This window comes from Hyla sarda, chromosome 10, assembly GCF_029499605.1.
Source record: "Hyla sarda isolate aHylSar1 chromosome 10, aHylSar1.hap1, whole genome shotgun sequence".
Lineage (NCBI taxonomy): Eukaryota > Metazoa > Chordata > Amphibia > Anura > Hylidae > Hyla > Hyla sarda.
This window is the reverse complement of record NC_079198.1, coordinates 117,485,317-117,499,512: the sequence shown is the minus strand read 5'-3', so window position 1 is coordinate 117,499,512 and position 14,196 is coordinate 117,485,317. Positions and strand designations below refer to the sequence as shown.

Sequence of the window (14,196 nt, the reverse complement as noted above, 5' to 3'; positions counted from 1 at the left end):
TGGGTGGCATGAACATGTATAAGATTCCCTCTCTACAGAGCAGGATAGGATTAGACATGCAGGGGGAGGCCGTACAACCCCCATCCTGGTGCCTCATAGACCCATTTGTCACTTAAAAAGATACTGGTATTATAAATGGGATCAAAGGGGCAATCTTTCTGCTTAAGGAGAGCGTCATAAAGACATGTGGAGGCTTATAGCCCATTTATGCTCCACTGGGTATTCTGGGAAAAAAAAATATGTAAAGCAGCAATTACAATACCTTTTCCAGGTAGCATTCCCTTCAAGACATCTTATCCCCTATCCAAAGCGGCGGGACCCCGCGATCTCAGCTGCAGCACCCTTTAACATCTGGTGCACGGAGCGAACTGCGCTCCATGCCGGATGACTGGTGATGCAGGGCGGAGGCTCGTGATGTTACGATCACGCCTGCTCGTGACATCACAGCCACGCCCATTCAATGCAAGTCTATGGGAGGGGGCGTGATGACTTTTACAGGAATTTAGCTCCTGATGAAACTTTATGCTTATACCATATGACAGTGGAGCGAGACCGTGATGTCACAAGCCTCCGCCCCGCATCGCCAGTCATCTGGCAGGGAGCGAAGTTCGCTCTGTGCATCGGATGTCTGGGGTGCCGCAACCGAGATTGCGGGGTTCCCCAGCGACGGAACCCATGCGATCAGACATCCTATCCTTTGGAGTACCCCTTTAGCTAGTGAATTTGCAATAGAGAAGACCATTCGAGCTCACAGGCCAACAAAAATTACCAGGGCAATTTGATCAAGGGTATAAGAGGGTACCTAGAGCATGAATGTACCATAAATATAGGCTGAGGCTGACTCCAGGGGCGTAACTATGGAGAGTACAGAGGAAGCAGTTGTATTGGGGTCCTGGCACCTTAAGGGCCCAAAGCCACCTCTGCCCCATAGGAAAACAGCAGTAGTATCAATGCTGCACAGTAGACACGGGGTTAATGTTAAAGACTTTGGCCCTAAAGCTACAAGTTACGTCTCTGGTTGGCCCCATTTCCTTTCCATATCATTCTTTTAGGGTTGCAGTCCAGAACATTTAGGAAAGTGGTGTTATTATGGCTGCCAAGTACCCCATGGGGCATCATGAGCTTTCACAACTTCCCCTGCCATAGTATTAGCACAAAAGGGAAGGAGACTGGCTCCAAACTTCACCTGGATAGGAAGGAACAAAGAAGTACTAAGATTGCCTGCCATGGACGGCATTAGGGGGCGACATACAAAATGGACGGCATCAGGGGGCGACATAACACATGGACGGCATCAGGGGGCGACATAACACATGGACGGCATCAGGGGGCGACATACAACATGGACGGCATCAGGGAGCGACATACAACATGGACGGCATCAGGGGGCGACATACAACATGGACGGCATCAGGGGGCGACATACAAAATGGACGGCATCAGGGGGCGACATAACACATGGACGGCATCAGGGGGCGACATACAACATGGGCGGCATCAGGGGGTGACATAACACATGGACGGCATCAGGGGGCGACATACAACATGGACAGCATCAGGGGGCGACATAACACATGGACGGCATCAGGGGGTGACATACAATATGGACAGCATCAGGGGGCGACATACCACATGGGCGGCATCAGGGGGCGACATAACACATGGACAGCATCAGGGGGCGAGATACAATATGGACGGCATCAGGGGGGCGAGATACAATATGGACGGCATCAGGGGGCGACATACAACATGGACGGCATCAGGGGGCGACATAACACATGGACGGCATCAGGGGGCGACATAAGACATGGACGGCATCAGGGGGTGACATACAACATGGACGGCATCAGGGGGCGACATAACACATGGACGGCATCAGGGGGCGACATACAACATGGACGGCATCAGGGGGCGACATAAGACATGGACGGCATCAGAGGGCGACATAAGACATGGACGGCATCAGGGGGCGACATACAATATGGACGGCATCAGGGGGCGACATACAACATGGACGGCATCAAGGGGCGACATACAACATTGACGGCATCAGGGGGCGACATACAATATGGACGGCATCAGGGGGCGACATACAACATGGACGGCATCAGGGGGCGACATAACACATGGACGGCATCAGGAGGCGACATAAGACATGGACGGCATCAGGGGGTGACATACAACATGGACGGCATCAGGGGGCGACATAACACATGGACGGCATCAGAGTGCACCCCATTTTTATAGTACTTTGTCTCTAAGTAACCCTTTAAAGGATGGTACTTATGTTCTTCAAGTGTATAAAACCCATTTAAAATTATTGCTTTAATAGGACAACATTTATATCGGTGTTCCCCAACCAGGGTGCCTCCAGCTGTTGTAAAACGACAACTCCCATCTGCAGCAAATCCATATACGGTAATGTGCATTTACCTAAAGACTTTCATGTAGATATAAGGATGCCCCAGTCTTCTCTAATATGATATAATGTTATAACTGGAGGAAGATTACAAATAAAATGACCTACTATATATGGGCGGCCATATTGCTTTGAGCTGGATTTAGCATGAACCTGATGCATGATTTACCTCTCTCATAAAACGAACCTAAAATGTTCCGATCACTCCGATCTGTACGTGTCCATACAACGCACAAAGGACATGCAGGCCCACCTGCAACAGATACCATGGAAGCCCACTGAGCAATATGGCGCACTGTTCAACCGCCATTGTGTTTCTTGTTTTTTTACTTTTGTCATCACAAATTGTGTGCAATATCTTTTGTAATTAAAATCGTATAATTGCTGAAACAATTAAAGGGGTATTCCGCCCCTAGACATCTTATCCCCTATCCAAAGGGGACCCCCGCCATCTCCGTGCTGCATCCGGCGTTTGTTTAGAGCGTCGGGTTCATTGCAGAAAACTCGTGACGTCACGTCCATGCCCCCTCAATGCAAGTCTATGGGAGGGGGCGTGGCGGCGCCACGCCCCCTCCCATAGACTTGCATTGAGGGGGCGTGACCGTGACGTCATGAGTGGGTGTGACTGTGACGTAATGGGGCGTGACATCCGTGTCATCCGGCACGCTCCATGCATCGGATGTCTGGGGTGCTGCAGCCGAGACCGCGGGGGTCCCCAACGACGGGACCCCCCGCGATCAGACATCTTATCCCATATCCTTTGGATAGGGGATAAGATGTCTAGGGGCGGAGTACCCCTTTAAATGGTTGTGCACAAAAAGTAAGGAATTAGAAAAAACTTAGCCGATTTCCGTAAGAAACAGCGCCACGCGTCTCCATCAGTCATGTGCGGTACTGCAGCTCCAGCAGAGTTCATGGAGTTGAGCACCACTACTATTCACAACCTGTGGACACGTATTATGCCGTTTTTGGAAGAATGTCGCCATGTGTTTTCTAATCTTGTAAAAACGTTATCTTTACGTTTATATGTAAATGTCCGAGCATTGCTCCAGAAAACAATTTGCCTGTAAATTTAAAACTTTAAAAAAATTGGGACACGTCCGTCCAGTCATAAAAATCCGGAGATCGCGTCGCACACGGGATTTATAGCTGCTTGCACGTACACATACGGATGTGACATTGGAAACCCATGGGCGATGAGGTCTTGGAGTTATGTACAGGGGGTAGTGCCCATGGGTCACATGATTATGACTATGAACTTTGAACTGCGGGGACAAAATCCCTACAGGCACTATTCTGAAGGCCCCTTTAAAGGGGGTACTCCGGTGGGAAACTTTTTTTTTTTTAATCAACTGGTGCCAGAAAGTTAAACAGATTTGTAAATGACTTCTATTAAAAAAAATCTTACTCCTTCCAGTACTTATTAGCTGCTGAATACTACAGAGGAAATTCTTTTCTTTTTGGAACACAGAGCTGCTCTGCTGACATCACGAGCACCGTGCTCTCTGCTGACATCTCTGTCCATTTTAGAAACTGTCCAGAGTAGGAGAAAATCCCCAGAGCAAACATAGGCTGCTCTGGACAGTTCCTAAAATGGACAGAGATGTCAGCAGAGAGCACGGTGCTTGTGATATCACTGTGTTACAAAAAGAAAAGAATTTCCTCTGTAGTATTCAGAAGCTAATAAGTACTGGAAGGATTAAGATTTTTTTTTAATAGAAGTCATTGACAAATTTGTTTAACTTTCTGGCACCAGCTGATTTATAAAAAAATAAATAAAATATAAGTTTTTCACCGGAGTACCCCTTTAAGCCATACCACACCAGATACCCCACCCTTGTAAGTACATGGGGGGGGAGATTTATCAAAACCTGTGCAGAGGAAGAGTGGTGCAGTTGCCCATAGCAACCAATCAGATTGCTTCTTTCATTTTCCACAGGCCTCTTTAGAGGCCTGTGGAAAATGAAAGAAGCAATCTGATTGGTTGCTATGGGCAACTGCACCACTCTTCCTCTGCACAGGTTTTGATAAATCTCCCCCCATGGTCCGTAGTAATGTGTACAAATAGATATAAATACCTGTAGGTAGGTTGTAATAATGTACATTGTATGTTTGTTCACTGCTTGTAGCTCACGCCTGTCTTCAGCGATGTTCACAATTGTAAATACGTGTAAAACTAAACCATATATATATATATATATATATATATATATATATATATATATATATATATATATATAAAAGAAGGCAAAAAAGAAATGTTAAGTAGCACTATTTATTACAAGCCTGTTATTGTATCATAGTTTCTTTTTTCGGGGAGGTGACAAACAAAATGACTCCCCTTCCCAGCCCCAAAATTCACAATGGCAAATGTAACACCAAAATGACTGTTTTGTGCTAAACAAACGATGAAAATGATTTTCCTAATAAACTTGCTGGTACAAGACACAGGGATGGACTCTAGTCTCTTTGTTACTGTTCTTTGGTGATGGGTTCCTACTTACGAATTTCCGCTTCGAAATTACACTTGGAAATTTTGGCGCAACAGAACCCTATAGCTGTCGGTGGGATTCCGCTGCACAGTGCACGCTTTGCAGTTATAGCGACGGAGCTTCAGTCTCTTGAATTCCGCCGCCGAAAGAACTATCTTGCTCCATGCGGAATACATTGCAGTCTATGGAATTTTCCGGCCAGAGTTATTAGCCTTGAGCGGTTCCTGAGAAAGTCACTTAGATGACTGAAGGTTAAAGGGGTACTCCGGTGGAAAACTATTTTTTTATTAAATCAACTTGGTGCCGGAAAGTTTGTAAATTACTTCTATTTAAAAAAAAATCTTAATCCTTCCAGTACTTATCGGCTGCTCTACTCTCCAGAGGAAGTTCTTTTCTTTTTGAATTTCTTTTCAGTCTGACCACAGTGCTCTCTGCTGACACCTCTGTCCTTCTCAGGAACTGTCCAGAGCAGGAGCAAATCCCCATAGCAATCCTATCCTGCTCTGGACAGTTCCTTAAATGGACAGAGGTGTCAGCAGAGAGCACTGTGGTCAGACTAAGAAAGAAATTCAAAAAGAAAAGAACTTCCTCTGGAGCATACAGCAGCTGTTAAGTACTGGAAGGATTAAGATTTTTAAATAGAAGTAATTAAAAAATCTGTTTAACTTTCTGGCACCAGTTGATTTAAAAAAATAAATAAATAAATAGAAATGTTTTCCACTGGAGTACCCCTTTAAGGCCTTAAGATTAAAAGTGATCCCCTAACCACAGAATAGGGGGTAACTAGCTGATTGATGGAGGCCTGACCGCTGGGACCCCCACCAATCATGAGAACAGAGGTAAATTGTTAGGCCTCTTTCACATTGCTGTTTAGCTCTGTTATATGCAGCTCCATAGACCATTCTGTCGGAATAATGGGATCCCCAATGGAACCCATTCAAGTGAACGAGATCTGTCAGGACCCAGTGGTTTTAGTTGTGCTCCGACCCGTTCTGGGGCCATTTGGTGAAAAAATAAAAAAAACAACAACTGAAAGGACCCAGAATGGGACAGAGCACAACCATAATGTGACCCTAGCCTAGTTCAACCTCTAGTTATACTCTGTGAGGCTCCTCAGTGGTTGTAACCCCCACTGATCACAAAAAAGTAAATAAATGTCGTCGTCCCCCCCCCGAGTAAGGCTGCATTCACACCACGTTTTTGCAATACAGTTCCCGCATCAGGTTTTTGATGAAAACGGATTCCTCAAAACCTGACTAAACTGTATCAAAACGTGTGTACAAATGTTAACCTGTATATGGTTTGAAAAAGGATGTCCGTTTGCATCCGTCTTTTAAGAAAAAGAAGTATATGTTTTTAACTTTTCACTCCATTATGAATAAAGTTTCACTTGTTTGATTGAAATTCCAAAAAAAACTGTGCAAAGTCAAAAACTGTATGGTGAAAACCTGATGGAACAGTACGCACATACAGTTCTGTACGGATCCCATTGACTCCCATGTTTAAAAAAAAAAAAACCCGTGTCATTCAGCCGGCGGCAGCGGACCTGACAGCACAGCCTACTCCAGCTTCTTATCGTTAAGGAAAAACTCCCCCAACTCTTAAGTAAAATGGCCGATGAGGAGATTGCACTTGTTGTTGACAATGGCTCTGGTATGTGCAAAGCCGGCTTTGCTGGAGATGATGCTCCCCGTGCTGTCTTCCCTTCCATTGTTGGACGCCCAAGACATCAGGGTGTCATGGTTGGCATGGGTCAGAAGGACAGCTATGTAGGTGATGAGGCCCAGAGCAAGAGAGGTATCCTGACCCTGAAGTACCCCATTGAACACGGCATTGTCACCAACTGGGATGACATGGAGAAGATCTGGCATCACACCTTCTACAATGAGCTGCGTGTTGCCCCTGAGGAGCACCCAGTCCTGCTCACAGAAGCCCCCCTGAACCCCAAAGCTAACAGAGAAAAGATGACACAGATCATGTTTGAGACCTTCAACACCCCTGCCATGTACGTTGCCATCCAGGCTGTGCTGTCCCTGTATGCCTCTGGTCGTACCACTGGTATCGTGATGGACTCTGGTGATGGTGTGACCCACACAGTGCCCATCTATGAAGGCTATGCCCTGCCTAATGCCATCCTCCGTCTGGACTTGGCTGGCCGTGACCTGACAGACTACCTCATGAAGTTCTTGACTGAGAGAGGCTACAGCTTCACCACCACAGCCGAAAGAGAAATTGTGCGTGACATCAAGGAGAAGCTCTGCTATGTAGCTCTGGACTTCGAGCAGGAGATGGCAACCGCTGCTTCATCTTCATCCCTGGAAAAGAGCTATGAATTGCCTGACGGTCAGGTGATCACCATCGGAAACGAAAGGTTCAGGTGTCCAGAGGCCCTCTTCCAGCCATCCTTCTTGGGTATGGAATCTTGCGGTATCCATGAAACCACCTTCAACTCCATCATGAAGTGCGATGTAGATATCCGTAAGGACCTGTAAGCCAACACTGTCCTGTCTGGAGGTACCACCATGTACCCTGGCATTGCTGACAGAATGCAGAAGGAAATCACTGCTCTTGCCCCTAGCACAATGAAAATCAAGATCATTGCACCACCCGAGCGCAAATACTCTGTCTGGATTGGTGGCTCCATCTTGGCTTCCCTCTCCACCTTCCAACAGATGTGGATCAGCAAGCAGGAATATGATGAGTCTGGCCCATCCATTGTTCACTGCAAATGCTTCTAAACGGACTGCTAGCAGATGCCTTGCATTTGCTGCATGAGATCTTCAAGTATTAATTTGCCTCGGCAAATGTGTACACCTCATGCTAGCCTCGTGAAACTGGAATAGAGCCAACTTCCAAACGAACTTGCCCTCGGAATGTGAGACACTCTAAAGTCACAACATTGACGGGGATTTTTTTTTTTCATTTTTTGTAATGCAAGACTTGGACATGTCTCCGAAAACAACCCACCCCCCATTCCCATGGTGTCAGTGCTAGCATATCCATACCCTGTACACATCTCCGATACCATACTTGGTTGGCATTCAGTCTGGGTGTCCATTTAAGCTAAGTCTTACGTAGAAAAGAAGCATTTCTGTGAAAGGCTGACGATCTACGACAGTATTGTTCATGACACTTCCTCCTTTGGGGCCTGTCTGAAGGAGGAAGTCGAGGTTGGAGATGTGCACAGGGTATCTTGAGGTTTAGGCTTCCAGGTATCCAATTTTTTTCTTAGCGCTTAATATTCCAGAATTTCATTTCTGAGGCTGGTAGGAGTTCATGAAGGAATTTTCACTTCATCTTGCCACACTTTTCTTCTAGTATGGTCAAACATAAAACCATGGCCTCCAGGCCTTAGAACCAGTTTTCTCTTATATTTTTTTCTCGTTTAGCCCAGTTTGTACTCCCAACATTGAACAAGGGTCAGAAGAAGTTACACCTGTAAATCTACTCATCCAAGTTAATTTATGTAAATTTTTTTTGTATGTTGCCTTAATGTTCACACATGACAGTAGAAAGAAAAAACAAAATTTGTAAGTCATCTTGAAGTTGAAAATTGTAACTCCCAGAAACACTTCATTGTGTAAGAGAAAAATAAAAGCGCTGCAGAAAAAAATAAATAAATAAATAAACCTGTATACGTTTCAATACGGATTTTCACTAGGATCAAAAACCGTGGTAGGCTACAGTTTTGGGTACAAGAAAAAACTGACAAAAACCATACAGGTTGCAAAACTGACACAACCTGATGCATCTTTTGGCATACGGTTTTCAATACGGTTCCGTACGGTTTTCACATTGAAAATGTATACAGGAACTGTACTGCAAAAACGTGGTGTGAACGCGGCCAAAATGAAGCATATGCTCAACGACTTTACCAAAACATAGCCGAATACAGAGGTTTTACGGAGCGTTGGTCAAGCATGTGCATTCAACAGGCAGACAATTGACCCCCTTTCTCATGATTTGTTGGGACCCCCCAACGATCAGCTAATTATCCCCTATCCTGTGGTTAAAGAATCACTTTCAATTTAGGGATCTTTTACAGGAGTACTCTTTTTAACATATCCCTGGATAGAGGATAAATGTCTGATTGTCGGGGGTCTGACTGCCGGGACCCCCCACGATCTCCAGAAGAGCGCCCGAATCTCCCTATACATACACTGTCTATGGGAGTGCCGGAGATACACGAGTACAGCGCTCCGGTATATTTTGCGTTCCCATGGAGAATGCATGGAATGGGCGTTTCAGTAGGGAATAAGTTTTGAAAATGCTGGAGTACCTCTTTAATGGAGAGGCAAAAAGTTCAATTTTAAGGGGTACTCCGGTGAAATTTTTTATTTTTTTTTTTTTAATCAACTGGTGCCAGAAAGTTAAACAGATTAGTAAATTACTTCTATTAAAAAATCTTAATCCTTCCTGTACTTATTAGCTGCTGAATACTACAGCGGAAATTCTTTTCTTTTTGAAACACAGAGCTCTCTGCTGACATTATGACCACAGTGCTCTCTGCTGACATCTCTGTCCATTTTAGGAACTGCCCAGTGCAGCTTATGTTTGCTATGGGGATTTCCTTCTACTCTGGACAGTTCCTAAAATGGACAGAGATGTCAGCAGAGAGCACTGTGGTCATGATGTCAGCAGAGAGCTCTGTGTTTCAAACGGAAAATTATTTCATCTAGTATTCAGCAGCTAATAAGTACAGGAAGGATTAAGATTTTTTAATTGGAGTAATTTAAAAATCTGTTTAACTTTCTGGCACCAGTTGATTTAAAAAAAAAAAGAAAAAGTTTTTCACCGGAGTACCCCTTTAAAAATGAATTATCTGAGCTTGTGACAGGTCTGCTTTAGTTTATACCTGAATTCCCCCATACAAAACACAATGCTGGAGTATCTTTACTTAGTACATCACATTGTGCCTCTGTTATTCCTCCTGGAAACAAACAACTTGAAAGCTAAGTGTTTCCTTTCCCCTTGCCAACAGAATGTTTCCCTACAGCTGGTGCAAAACTACAACTCCCAGCATGCCCGGACAGCCAAAGGCTGTCTGGGCATGCTGGGAGTTGTAGTTTTGCAACAGCTGGAGGCACGCTAGTTGGAAAACACTGATGTAAAGACATACTCTATTGACTAGAGGAAACACATTCTTGTTATCTTTTTAGGGGACAAAAGCCAAAATATGAACGGAGTTTGTATTTATACACAGTCCAAAAAATATACACTTAATTAACAGGCTTTCTATGATGCTGGCTCAGCCACTTATACTGGAGATATTACAATAGGGAGCAATTAGAATTAATAGAATACTAGAAATCTGGCTACAGGAAATACATCACATGAATTATGAATATTGAGAATCAGAATTCACAACTGGGTCCTCGATGACATCTTCTCCGATCTGGCAGCAAGAACGTTCCGGTGGAAGAGACGACTATACTACATCAGCCCTTCTTTTTTGGTTGGCAAACAATATAATTAGGGGAGCTCACTGCTGCCACCACTTGGGGAGCTCACTGCTGCCACCACTAGGGGAGCTCACTGCTGCCACCACTAGGGGAGCTCACTGCTGCCACCACTAGGGGAGCTCACTGCTGCCACCACTAGGGGAGCTCACTGCTGCCACCACTTGGGGAGCTCACTGCTGCCACCACTTGGGGAGCTCGCTGCTGCCACCACTTTGGGAGCTCGCTGCTGCCACCACTTGGGGAGCTCGCTGCTGCCACCACTTGGGGAGCTCGCTGCTGCCACCACTTGGGGAGCTCGCTGCTGCCACCACTTGGGGAGCTCGCTGCTGCCACCACTAGGGGAGCTCACTGCTGCCACCACTTGGGGAGCTCGCTCCTGCCACCACTTGGGGAGCTCGCTGCTGCCACCACTTGGGGAGCTCGCTGCTGCCACCACTTGGGGAGCTCGCTGCTGCCACCACTTGGGGAGCTCGCTGCTGCCACCACTTGGGGAGCTCGCTGCTGCCACCACTTGGGGAGCTCGCTGCTGCCACCACTTGGGGAGCTCGCTGCTGCCACCACTTGGGGAGCTCGCTGCTGCCACCACTTGGGGAGCTCACTGCTGCCACCACTAGGGGAGCTCACTGCTGCCACCACTTGGGGAGCTCACTGCTGCCACCACTTGGGGAGCTCACTGCTGCCACCACTAGGGGAGCTCACTGCTGCCACCACTAGGGGAGCTCACTGCTGCCACCACTTGGGGAGCTCACTGCTGCCACCAATAGGGGAGCTCACTGCATACAGATTGTGTACAGCATCTAATAAGTTAAATGAAGGGGTTTTCTGGTTAAAGAAAAAAAATTATTCAGCTTTATGCCCAGGCTTGGTAACAAAGTTTAAAAAAGAACAGAAAAGCGATTAAGTTGATAAATCAACTAGGTACCAGTCCTCAAGGTATATGTAAAAGAAAGTTAGTGGAATGTAAAGAATAAGAATAGATGGAGATCCAGATATTAATTGAAAAAATATAATATATTTATTAAAGGTGATGTTATTCGCTGGTATCTAGTGTCCCTGCAGGGCCCTTGCATGGGACAAAAGGCGCAGCGTAGAATAATAAAAATGTATAAAATCAATGAATTAATAATTCAATAGAGAGAATAAAATAAAATAGAATAAAACTTGCATCTATAGTTCATCCAATGTTGGCATCAATAATAATCAGTTAACAGTGTGCTTAACTGCTCAGTCTCTTATAAGCACGATGTGATGCCGATAGCAGAATACAATGTCAGATAACGGCTTGTTGTAACAGTTGCAGTGTCCAATCTCAATGAATTGTCTCACAGATGTGAAGGATAACAAAGTCCGGTGCACAGCACCACTCACCACCCTTGCGACCGCTGGTATTGCTGGTATCGGCAGAGGAGCTGTTTCGGTGATGTGGCACGGAGGTGTCAGGCCTCCGGCAGTGAAGGTCTGTATCTCCTGTGTCCGGCAGCGTTATAGGTAGCGCTGGAGTTGTCCTCTCCGCAAGGTCCGCGGCTGGCACGGATGGCACCGGCCTCGTAGGTAAGCCGAAGGTCCTTGGCACCGCTTTATTCCACCCGCCAAGGACCTTCGGCTTACCTACGAGGCCGGTGCCATCCGTGCCAGCCGCGGACCTTGTGGAGAGGACAACTCCAGCGCTACCTATAACGCTGCCGGACACAGGAGATACAGACCTTCACTGCCGGAGGCCTGACACCTCCGTGCCACATCACCGAAACAGCTCCTCTGCCGATACCAGCGGTCGCAATGGTGGTGAGTGGTGCTGTGCGCCGGACTTTCGTTATCCTTCACATCTGTGAGACAATTCATTGAGATTGGACATTGCAACTGTTACAACAAGCCGTTATTGATGCCAACATTGGATGAACTATAGATGCAAGTTTTATTCTATTTTATTTTATTCTCTCTATTGAATTATTAATTCATTGATTTTATACATTTTTATTATTCTACGCTGCGCCTTTTGTCCCATGCAAGGGCCCTGCAGGGACACTAGATACCAGCGAATAACATCACCTTTAATAAATATATTATACTTTTTCAATTAATATCTGGATCTCCATCTATTCTTATTCTTTACATTTCACTAACTTTCTTTTACATATACCTTGAGGACTGGTACCTAGTTGATTTATCAACTTCATCGCTTTTCTGTACTATTTAGACCTTTGGGTGAAGGTAACACCAGTTAACCTCAGGTATATTCACCCACTGAGTGAGCTACACCTTCTTTTATCTAAAGTTTAAAAAAGCCTTAACATACCTACTTGTTCCCGCCGAGCTCTGGTATCAGGGGTCCGATATCCCGTCTGCTGACACTTTGATTATCAGAGCTGCAAAGCGTATCGTCTGCAGCTGATGTAGCTGACCAATTGCTGGCCGCGGCAGTATCCTCAAGTCATTTATTGGCACTGTGAGCTAGGTATACTGCAGACGCTACGCATTGCAGCTCCAAAAAGCAAAGTGTCAGCTGCCGGAGACGGGACCACCTAATAACCGGTGCCTGTCGGGTGAGGGTGGTATGTATAATTATTTTTTTATTTTATTGCCAAAGCATAGCCTTAAAAAAGTTTTTTTTTACCGGATAACCCCTTTTATACTAGCTGTATATGTCCCTAAGCAGTAAGCTCCCCATAGAGGTGGCTCCCTTATACTGATGAATTATAAAATCGGTCAGTGTAGAATTTTGGAACTAAAAATGAAATGGTGAAGAAGTGCATCTGAGTTTTCAGAGGGGTAGCAGCCTTTTGAGATCTGCTGTGGGACCTATGTATAACCCCCTGTGAAAAACCTCAGTGCAGGGCCGGCTCTGCTTATAGGCAAAATAGGCAGCCGCCTAGAGCGCCCTCTTGATGGGGGTGCCACTCTGCCCATTGCCAGAAAGTTAGCAACCAGCCAGAATCTGAAGCACCCACCGCTCATTCAAAGCACCCGTCGAGCCAGAACCATCACGTGAGGAGAAGGTTTGTTACAGTGTGTCACCCCAGTAGTAAGGTGGGGTGTGTCAAAGGTCAGAGCCAATGGGCAGGGTCAGGGGGCGGCAAAATTATCTTTTTGGGTAGCAAAAATTATTTCCCCCAGCCCTGCCTCAGTGACACTATTATTTTTTATGGCCGTTTTCCGATATGTAGGTGCCATGGGGGAGATTTATGAGAGCAATTGACAGTAAAACATGTCTGCCACCTGATGCCATATCATTTCAGAATGCAAAATTGTTACCTATACCCACATGCCAAACCCTGGCCACCCAGAAAGCTCTGTGGTTTGTGTATGTTTTAGGGACCACTCATACAGTGGGGCAAAAAAGTATTTAGTCAGCCCCCAATTGTGCAAGTTCTCCCACTTATAAAGATGAGAGAGGCTGTAATTGTCATCATAGGTTATAACCTCAACTATGAGAGACAGAATGAGAAAACAAATCTAGAAAATCACATTGTCTTATTTTTAAAGAATTTATTAGCAAATTATGGTGGAAAATAAGTATTTGATCAATAACAAAAGTTCCTCTAAATACTTTGTTATGCACCCTTTGTTGGCAATGACAGAGGTCGAACGTTTTCTGTAAGTCTTCACAAGGTTTTCACACACTGTTGCCGGTATTTTGGCCCATTCCTCCATGCAGATCTCCTCTAGAGCAGTGATGTTTTGGGGCTGACGCTGAGCAACAATCACTTTCAACTCCCTCCAAAGGTTTTCTATGGGGGTTGAGATCTGGAGACTGGCTAGGCCACTCCAGGACCTTGAAATGCTTCTTATGAAGCCACTCCTTCGTTGCCTGGGCGGTGTGTTTGGG

The 14,196-nt window shown here is 45.7% G+C and overlaps 1 pseudogene; it reads left to right on the top strand.

Annotated features, from left to right (window-relative positions):
* Positions 1 to 6,506: 6,506 nt before the first annotated feature.
* Positions 6,507 to 8,290, top strand: LOC130294593 (actin, cytoplasmic type 5-like; annotated as a pseudogene).
* Positions 8,291 to 14,196: the final 5,906 nt, after the last annotated feature.